Here is a 10089-nt window from a genome sequence, read left to right on the forward strand (position 1 = left end):
TTAAAAATAACCACCATACTTTGGTAGTTTAGCTATTTTTCATGAGCTTACAATAACAGCCCAGGCCCCCTCTTCTTTATTTAAAATCTAATCTTATTGTCAAGTCTCCATTCCATCAAAATTTTATTATTATCTATGGCGTAGGATGAGATTTTACATTGACTTCTGCCTTTATTCCCAATTCATCATTTTAGAACCACTTATGGAAAACTCCTTTCTGCCACATTAACATAATATATATATGTGTGTGTGTGTGTGTATATATACCCAAATCTAATTACTACACATAATTTCAAAGACTATATACTTTAAAAGTTGGTTTATCTAATATTCCCCTATATCACCCTGTTTCCAGCATTACTATTAAAGACTCATTTCATTTTCTAGTAGGGATAGTTATGCCAAGAATTCTTCTCCTATACTTTTACATTATTATAATGTATTATTCCTGATTAAATTTATATTTTATTTACCATGTAGAGCATAAACTTCACAAAATATCACTGGCCCTTGAGGATGAACAAATAACCAAATTGCAATGAATACAATATTCTGGGACAATATCTTCATACAATGGAAGAGTAAAACTGGATCAAGGAATTTCTTTTCCCGAATATCTAAGGTAGAGAATAGGTGAGCACCAGAAAAAAATACAACAGCATGCACCTGCACCAATAAAATAAAGACAAGGGAGCAAGACAGATGTTTAATTTCGGAGTCAAAGCAAATTTTAAAACATAATAGAATTATAAAATATGAAACTTTAAAAATTGCCCATAATATGCAATTCAGGACTCTACATTGTATCTTGATTCCACCACCAATTATGTATAATCTTGGGAAATTCACTTAACTTCTCTGAGCCTCAGTCCCCTTAAGTAAATATAGGGTAGAAATATTCATACAGTTGTATTAAACAAACGAAAACATTTTAAAGCACTTAAGAGTATTTGCCACTGAACGAGGGCTCAAATATGGTTATTTTCTTTTTTTATATAGATATAAACATCAGAATATTGAACTCTCCCACCTCCTTTCAGTAACACGACAGTCTAAACAACTGCATTCTAGGAAGTGTTCCTGAGAAGACTGAAAAATAGTCAGCCTTCAGATGAAAGATTAGTCTGAATTGTATATTCAGTCAGGAAAAGGCAACTTGTAGAAATATCTGAAAGATAAGTTAGTCTCCTAAACTGAAGTAAAATAGACCTGCACATAGCACCCATTTTTCAAGTCTGATATCTGACATGCTTCCCCCTTTCCTCCCTGTTTGTCTGGATCCCATTCTTCATTCCCATATCACGTTAGTTTCCGTCCTCTTTCTTTAGAAATCCCCAGTGTTCTCTCCTCTTCACTCCTCATTAACCTGCACTGCCTATTCATATAGCTGAGATTTCAGTTCTCTTGTGGGTTTTGTCCTTCAATTTCCCCTTAAGAGTACAAAGCCACTAATTAAAAGCAGAAGTTGAATGAAAGTTCTAGGTTTTTCAGAAACTCTTATATATAAAAAACCTCTTTTTATTTTCATCTGATGAATATTTCCAGAAATGAGGGAGCGCCCCTGTTACAACACTGTAACAGCAGCTGTAGGAAAATAAAAGGCAGGTTCCGTTTTACCTGGGGGCTATTACAACATTAACAGAAGCAGGCAGCCACCTACTGGCCATGACAGAACAAGATAGCAGCCAGGTCTGTGGGGAGCAGGCTTTTCTGTTTATGCAGAAGTGTGTTCCTGGCAGGAGATTTTTCTTCAGAGCTAAAATGAGGCACTTTCCTGTCAGGAACTGACCCCAGTACTGAAATAAGCCCACTTCCTTAGGTTTTGTATCACACAGAGAGAAAATACTCCCAGCTTCAGGCAGGGCATGTTCTCTAAGGGCAATGAACAGCTATGAGGAGAAAGAGACAGAATGTTTCCCTTGCCTCCAGCCTGCCCAACCTCCCAGGGCCTCCTGTCTAATCCCTCCCACTATGTATTCTGCTACACTAGGAATCAGTACAGCCTACCAATCTGGGTGTAGAACTGCAAGATAAACCAGGAAAAAAACCTCCTGTTTGAAGCTACATTAGCTCTTTCTTAAGACTAAGCTGCCAGTTTTACAAATTCCTTCCTATTATCAGATTCTGTCCCTTGACTTTATAATCAGGAGAAAATTCTTACTCTCACTTTGAATAATGAATGAGCTTGCATCAGTTCTACCTAGACTTAGTAGTTAGAGCACTAGCATAAGTAAAGGAATTTCAGAGATTACAGTGATTGCCAGTTGACACCTGTGCACTATCTATTTGGGTAGAATTGAAATATACTGAGGTAACCTGCTCAAAATTGTAATTGAAGAAGTTCCTCAGGAAACGTGTGTAAATTGGCCCCATGTGAATTTCTCAGGCAGCAGGGTGGCCCCTCCCCTTCCCTCCCCACCCCTCCCCTCCCCTCCTTCCTTTCTTTCTTTTTCTTTCTTTCCCTTCCTTCCTTCCTTCTCTCTTTTTCTTTCCTTTCTTTTCTTTCTTCTCTCCTTCTTTCATAAACCTATCTCTGTCTTTGTAATTGCATAAAAACTTCAAATATTATGACCCCTTTCATTCTTTCATTGATTTTTTTAATGTGCTTTTTTTTTTTTCATTACCTTTTAGGGTGCAAATATTTCATGACTTGGCTCATTACTGGCACGTTGACCTGGAAATCTCAATAGCCATATCTTGTTTTATATCTTGGAGTTACTAGTTTGTTATATATTCTAGAGTATTGGGGAACCGAGCAGCAGATCTGGACCGACCTGTGCAGGGGTGTGGTAGGCAGCGTGAGCGCTGAGCTGGCCGCCCCACCCACGTCCCACTGTGGACTCGATTTTACTTTTCTTACCCCCACCCCAGCCAAAGCACATCTAGTAGATCTAGAAGGGGTGTGGAGAGTAGGGATCAGTGCCCCTGTGCCTAGGGAGACAGGGCGAGGGATTACTATGTAGCAACAACTGGAGACAGCCATGTTTTTCAAGCCTCAGAAGCAAGGGTAGGAACTTGGCTTTGCTTCCAGCCTTCCTGCCAGGTGATTCATGAGCTGCAGAGGTCAATACCCATTGAAGCCCAATACAGCACAACCATGGTAAATGGAGACAACCCCCGTCCTTCTGAATGGAGACACAGATGCACTTCTGCATTTTTACCAGCTCTTTGGGTGCAGAATCTCATCTGTGCCTCTATTTAGAAGCTTCCAAGTTCTAATTCCACTAGAAGAGACTGCAGAAGGGACAGGGCTCTCATTTTTTTTAGCAACCGAAAGTGCACATCATGAACTTAAAGACAGTCCTCAGGAGACTGAAAAATTCCAACAGGAGCCCTAAGTCAACTGTTCAAATCATTGTCATCAGAAGGAGAGAAGACTGAAGTGAATGCTGACAGCACATGTTCTCTAACAGAGATGTAGACAACATCAGTGTCCCCAGCATGGGTGACCCTGATGCTCTCTCAACTTGAGAGAATTGGAAGTGGCAAGAGTTACTCCAGTGCCAGCTGCAAACTTGTACTTCCTCCCTAGGGCCCAGCAAGTCATCCCAGTGCAGGAATCTCATGAATTTTGGTCATGATGGAGACTTTGTTAAAAACAAAACAAAATGAAACAATACCTTAACAGAGCAGAGATAGGCAGGTGTTTGAGTACATTTACTAGCAAGAGAGGGAGGGGACAGAGCCTTCCCATGAGGACAGGTATTATTAATGTCAACATTGCAAGATCACAATTTCTAATGAAGCAAAGACCTTTGCAAAAGTCAACCTTGACTTGTTCCTGATCTTAAAGGGAAAGCTTTCCATTTTTCACCATTGAGTACAATGTTAGCTGTGGGATTTTTATATATGGCTTTTATCATTTTGAGGTAATTTGTTTCTATTTCAACTTCATTGAGTGTTTTTATCACGAAAGGGGATTGAATTTTGTCAAATGCTTTTCCTTCATCTGTTGAGATAATCATGCATTTTTTTCTTCATTAGTTAATGCAGTGTGTTACATAGATTGATTTTTCATGTATTGAGCTTTGTATTCCAGAACTAAGTTCCACTTGGTCATAGTGTATAATCATGTTAATGTGCTATAGAATTTGGTTTGCTTGTGTTCTGTTGTGGATTTTTGCATCAATATTCAACAGGGATTTTAGTCTATGGTTTTCATTTCTTATAGTATCTTAGTCTGGCTTTGATTTCAGAGTAATGACAGCCTTATCAAATGATATTGGATATCTGCCTTCCTCTTCAGTGTTCTGTAAGAAATTGAGAGGAATTAGTGATACTTTTTAAAATGGCAGGTAGAGTTCTGCAGTGAAGCCACATGATCATGGGCCTTTTTGTTGGTGGGGTGGGTAAGTTTTTGTATATTAATTAAATCTCCTCACAAGTAATAAGTTGGTTCAAATGTTTTATTTCTTCATGAATTGGTATGTTTCTAAGAATTAATCAATTTCTTCTAGGTTATATAATTTGTTGGTGTTTAATTGTTTATAGGACTCTTTTGTGACCCTTAACGTTTTTGAGAGGTGACAACATGCTAGCAGCCCTTGCTCTCGGCGCCTCGGCATTCACTCTGGTGGCACTTGAGGAGCCCTTCAGCCCACCACTGCACTGTGGGAGCCCCTCTCTGGGCTGGCCGAGGCTGGAGCCAGCTCCCTCTACTTGCCGGGAGGTGTGGAGGGACAGGCGTGGGCAGAAACTGAGTCTGCACAAAGTGCTCGCAGTCCAGTGCGAGTTCCGGTGGGCCATGGGGAGCGGGGGTGGCACGGGCTGCACTGCCAGCCCAGGGCAGTGAGGGGCTTAGCATCCCAGCCGGCAGCTGTGGAAGTTGCACCTGGTCCCCCAGCACTGCCAGCTGGCATGCACCGTGCTCGAATTCTAGCCGGGCCTCAGCTGCCTCCTCAATGGGCAGGGCTCAGGACCTGCAACCCGCCATGCTCCAGCCTCCCCCTACCGCTGTGGGCTCCTGTGCCGCCCAAGCCTCCCTGACGAGTGCCACTCCCTGCCCTGCAGTGCTGCAGTGCCCAGTCCCATCGACCACCCAAGGGCTGAGGAGTGCAGGCACGCTGGTGCAGGACTGGTGGGCAACTCTGCCTGCAGCCCTGGTGCAGGATCCACTGGATGAAGCCAGCTGGGCTCCTGGATCTAGTGGGGACTTGGAGAACTTTTATGTCTGGCTAAGGAATTGTGGATGCACCAATCAGTACTCTGTGTCTAGCTCAAGGTTTGTGAATACACCAATCAGTACTCTGTATCTAGCTAACCTAGTGGGGACTTGGAGAACTTTTCTGTCTAGCACTCTGTGTCTAGCTAAAGGATTGTAAACGCACCAATCAGCACTCTGTGTCTAGCTCAGGGATTGTAAATGCACCAATCAGCACTCTGTCAGAATGGACCAATCAGCTCTCTGTAAAATAGACCAATCAGCTCACTGTAAAATGGAACAATCAGCAGGATGTGGGTGGAGCCAGATAAGGGAATAAAAGCAGGCTGCTGGCACCAACCAGCCGCAACCAGCTGGCGTCCTCTTGCACACTGTGGAAGCTTTATTCTTTTGCTCTTTACAATAAATCTTGCTGCTGCTCACTCTTTGAGTCCACACTGCCTTTATGAGCTGTTAACACCTATGAGCTGTTAACACTCCTGAAGCCAGCGAGACCACGAACCCACCAGGAAGAAGGAACAACTCCAGATGTGCCGCATTTAAGAGCTGTAACACTCACTGCGAAGGTCTGCATGTTCACGCCTGTCAGCTAAACCACGAACCCACCACAAGGAAGAAGCTCCAGACACATCTGAATATCTGAAGAAACAAACTCCAGACACACCATCTTCAAGAACTGTAACACCGCGAGGGTCCGCAGCCTCATTCTTGAAGTCACCGAGACACAGAACCCACCAATTCTGGACACATTTTGTATCATCAGTTGTAATCTCATCTCTTGAATTTCTGATTTTTGTTATTTGAGTTATGTCTCTTTTTTCATAGTTAATCTAGTTAAGGATTTGTAAATTTTTTCAAAAATCTAACTCAATTTTATTAATTTTTTTCTGTTTTTCCATGCTCTGTTTCATTAACTTTGCTCAAGTCTTTATTATTTCCTTGCTGCTCTTAGCTTTGGGTTTAGTTTGTTCTTCTTTTTCTACTTAGAGTTTAAAGTTAGGTTGTTGATTTAATCGCTTCTGTTTGTTTCTATAGTTGTAAAAGTGTACGTAAAAGGGTATACTTTTACAGCTGTAAATTTTCCACTTAGTACTGCTTTCACTAGATCATGTATATTTTGGAATGTTTTGTTTAAATTTTCATTTATCTTAATGTTTTAATTTCCTTTTTAAATTTGTGATCCTCATATTTTTATCACACTTAGATATACATGTGTTTTCTTTCTGTTCCTGTGCGTTGGGATGCAAAATCAGACCACTTTTACTCTCTAAAAAAAATGTGAAATGAAGAAAGAAAGATCTGGTCTTGTGAATGCTATATGGAAACACTGTGCATTTCATTTGTTCTGTCATGTTCACCTCCTTTCATTAATATAAAATTGAATATATGAAGGAAAAGAACCTGGGGTAGAAAAACAAATTTGCACAGTAAAACACTACATGAAGAGAGGTTATACATAATTTCTCAATAGAATCTCAAGTGAACAAAGAAAAAAAATGCTGCTTTCCCAGTGTTGAATAGACTAAGAAAAATAGCTTGCTCAGAAATAGTGAATGTTCTCAGGTTGTGATGATTAGAATGAACTCTAAAATCTAATAAAAATGATTGGATAAACTAGTAAAAGTTATCAATTTTTGCAAAGTACATTTCTGAACAGAAGACTCATCTATTAAAGAAATTTTTGTGCCAATTTCGAAACTTTGCACATTTTAATTGTTTTAATTATACGAAGAGTTTACTTTAATCATCAAAATAAGGGATAATAACATTTATTTGATTTATAAAAATCTGATTCTCCTGTGGAATTAGTGAGGTCCTGAAGGAGATAAGGCAGGCCCTCCTATATGGCGGTACTATCAGTATACCAAAACTTGTTTGGCATTTTCTGTTTATTCTTAAACTCTCTCAAACTCCTGATAATTTGCCAATTTTCTAATCACATTATTATTACTTTTTTGCTCTTGAGATGTTTGAGTGCCTTGTATATTCTGGATACTAATTCCCTTTGGAATTAAATGGGATTAACTCCTGATCCCATATTAATCAAGCTACACGTTGTCACTTCAGAACAGAGGGTGTCACTAGAGATGTGAAACCTCAGGATTTTGAGGTGAGGTGGTACTGTGAAAAGGATGAAAATAATGTTGGTTTTGTAATTTAAATTCCCACACCCATTATACCTGAATATAACATGGATTTGCACTACAAATATTGGCACCAACTGAAAGAGTCATACTTAGTAAGAAAAGAAGTTATGTTTTCCAAAAACATGTCCTTTTGAACACATGAAAATCTAGATGACCTAGTGTTTGGTGATAACTTTAGATAAAATACCAAAAGTATGATTCATTAAAAAAATGATACGTTGGATTTTATTACAATTAAAACTTCTGCTTTGCAAAAGACACTGTCATGAGAATTTGAAAAGCCACATACTGGGGGAATATATTTGCAAAGACATCTGATAAATGGCTGCTATCCAAAATATACAAATAATACATATGCATACACAATGGAGTACAATTGACACATTAAAAAAATGATATCCTGTCATTTGAAACAACATGGGTGGAACTGGAAGTCATTGTGTTAAGTGAAATAAGCCAGGCATAGAAAGACAAACTTCACATGCTCTCACTTACTTGTAGGAGCTAAAAATTAAAACAATTGAACACATGGAGATAGTGAGTAGAGGGTAGTTACCAGAGTCTGAGAAGGTTAGTGGAGAAGGAAAGAGGGAAAGGGTAAGGGATACAAAAATGCTGTTATATAGAATGAATAAGATCTAGTTTGATAGCATAACATTGTGACTGCAGTCAACAACAATTTATTGTACATTTAAAAATAACTAAAAGAGTATAATTACATTATTTGTAACACAAAAAAGGATAAAACTTGAGGTGATTTACCCATTTACCCTGATGAAATTATTACTCATTGCATGCCTATACCAAAACATGTCATGTATCCCTTAAATATATACTTCTACTATATACCCAAAAAATTAAAAATTAAAAAACATATATGTGTGTGTGTGTGTGTGTGTGTGTGTGTGTATACACACACAAAGAATACTTAAAACTCAGCAGTAAGAAAACAAACAACCCAATTAGAAATTGGGAAAAACCTCTGAATATACTCCAAACCAAACTAGATATAAAGATGGAAATAACATATGAAAGTATGATCAGTGTCATACACTACTAGGGAATTGCACATTAAAATAATAACGAGATACCACTACATACATATTAGAATGGCTAAAATCCAAAACATTGACAACACACACATTAAGTTGGGAGAAGTGTCCTTTGAGATTATCAATTCCCTTGTTTCTTCTAAGAGACATGATAAGAAAAACATTGACCTCTTGAGTTTATGTATACATTAAGGGAGAGCTTGAGAAATAACACTTAACCATTATGTGGAGAGTATACTGTAGTCTTTTAAAGTTGCCTTTTTAATGCACAAACTCATGCAATTGGTGTGTGTCCCGTGACTCTCTGTGAAGGCTGTATTCAGCAAAACAAAAACACACCCTTGATCAGAAATGATTACTTTTCTTCTAGCCCACGATCATTTGCTGCCTTTGATCTACATCCATTCCACTTTCTTGCTTCTTTTCTTCTCCATTCCTTAATCTCTATCTTGGCTGGGCTGAATGTGGGTAAATTGCTTTTTGTCCTTGTTTTTTCCCATTAATATATTGCTTCCTTTTTATATTTTTATCACATTTAGATATACATTTGTTTTGGGGTTTCTTTTGTCCCACTTCTTTAGGATGCAAAAAGTGGACAACCTTTGTTTTCAATAAAAATGAAAATGAGAAATAAAGGTTTCTGGTGTCCTGCATGTAAAACAATTGTACAACACATTTATGTTATCACATTTACATCCTATTATGGACATTCAGGACAAAAAGGGTTTCCTTTAGTTTGATAAAAATGAACTAGAATTGGAACATCTGCAGGTCCTTTGGAGATTTAAATTTTAGTGCCAAAAAATTTGTTTAATCAAATTAACAGTTTTTTCTTAACTACATATACTCATTCAGTATGATATTGCTCCTAAGGGTGTAAAAGTTATTTCTGAGTGTGGTAACAAATATCAGGCATTTTGGTGATTGGTAGCACTCTAAAACTCAACTCTATCTGACAAAACTTTATTCCTTAGTACTTATTTTTTTCCACTGGGTTTTCTTGTGTATCACATGAAAAGCACTGACATTGAGTTCATGGAAGATACACACAAGGTGTATAAGATCAGCGTTACACACCTATGTCAAATGGGTGCTGTGATTGGAGGAATTTACAAGGTTTACTAGATGTCAAAGTCATATCATCTCAGATGGCCTCTGTATACATATGGACTGTCATCAGCCATCTTATGAATGTTGCTTATGTTTAATCCTTAGCATTTCTGACTGTGTTGTGGGATTTAAGAATTAAATGCAAATACTTTATATTTTATTATTTAATTCTATTAAAGGTGTTCAAATACATCAATAATTATGTCAAGTACTGAAGAGAAAAAAATCTAGACAATATTTGGATGAATATCTAGCAGCTAGTGAAGTTAAACATTTTCTAACATGAAGGAAAATTAAAAGGTAAATATACTAAAAGAAAATGTTAAAAATTAAATTTTAATAGTCTTTAGTAGTTTTAAATGTTTTAAAGTATTTTATTGTATTAAGTATTATTACGTGTTTCTATAATTTGTTAATTTGCTGATGTGATTGAACACATTACATTTTATATAGGTAAATAGATCACTTTAAAGACACAAACAAATTGAGTTAAATGCCCATGGGTTTTAAATTTAACTATTAACTTTTAGCCTAAAAATTTCATTTGGTCTTTCTTTCTTCCTTCCTTCCTTCCTTCCTTCCTTCCTTCCTTCCTTCCTTCCTTCCTTCCTTCCTTCCT

This window comes from Colobus angolensis, unplaced genomic scaffold (genome assembly GCF_000951035.1).
Source record: "Colobus angolensis palliatus isolate OR3802 unplaced genomic scaffold, Cang.pa_1.0 Scaffold86, whole genome shotgun sequence".
NCBI classification, from domain to species: Eukaryota; Metazoa; Chordata; class Mammalia; order Primates; family Cercopithecidae; genus Colobus; species Colobus angolensis.